At 28.2% G+C, this 961-nt stretch overlaps 1 non-coding gene across 1 annotated transcript; it reads left to right on the top strand.

Moving 5' to 3' along the window:
• The first annotated feature begins 510 nt into the window (after window positions 1-510).
• TRNAN-GUU (transfer RNA asparagine (anticodon GUU)) lies at window positions 511-584 on the top strand. Its single transcript has one exon. It is a non-coding gene; the product is annotated as a tRNA-Asn (tRNA).
• The last annotated feature ends 377 nt before the right edge of the window (window positions 585-961 follow it).

The raw sequence follows: 961 nt of genomic DNA, 5'->3' as shown, positions 1-961 counted from the left end.
ATAAAAAGTTTATTTCTATGAGCATCCCCTTATATTATATACACACTTTTCACTTTATCTTTCTAGTTGACACAAAACTCCATCTCTTTAATTAAATTTTTTTGTAATTACAAAAAAAATCAATATATTCTCATCTAATACAAAGTATAATATATGCGAATATTTTTTCTAACACTTAAAAGTTGTACAATAGTATGTCGTATCATACAGTGGTGGATGCATGTACTTCCATTTGAACATGAATTTTTTCCCCAATAATATTGCTTATGTTTGTATCAAATAACCCCATTAAAATTTATCAAACGCATTTGATTCCGTTAAATTTTTTATAGGATTTGCCACTGGTATCATAAGTTTAATAAGGATTATTATACTTCATGCTATAGATTAATACATAAGATAATTATTGACATGACTTCCTTGCTTTAATTGACATTTTCTGCACCCCAATAAAATGCAAGCTGTTAAAATTTGTTTTTTTAAGTTTATACTGTTAGTTAAATCAACAAAGCTGGAATAGCTCAGTTGGTTAGAGCGTGTGGCTGTTAACCACAAGGTCGGAGGTTCGACCCCTCCTTCTAGCGTTTTTTGTGTTTTTTTTTTTTAAACCCATGCTATCCTCTTTGCGATGAAATGTTGATTATATTACTTCTTTCAAAAAAAAAATGTTGATTATATTACATGCAATTATCTGGAATCATAATTCTATTAAAAGGAAATGGGATGATGTTTTATTTTTATTAGCTAAATCATACTTTAAAAACATAATACAAATTATACATTTCATATGTTCCTAGCTTCGTAACCTTATTTATCAAAATTACGATCTTAACAACTCAAAATGGGCCACGTATCTCAAAAGTGAGTAATTTTTATATGTGCCACGTACCTCAAAAGTGAGTAATTGTGTTATTTTATTATATATTGGCATATTATCTCAGCAATGCTACTATCTTAGAGA

The sequence above is a fragment of the Chenopodium album genome, chromosome 8 (genome assembly GCF_948465745.1).
Source record: "Chenopodium album chromosome 8, dcCheAlbu1.1, whole genome shotgun sequence".
NCBI classification, from domain to species: Eukaryota; Viridiplantae; Streptophyta; class Magnoliopsida; order Caryophyllales; family Amaranthaceae; genus Chenopodium; species Chenopodium album.
This window is presented reverse-complemented; position numbering and strand designations above follow the sequence as displayed.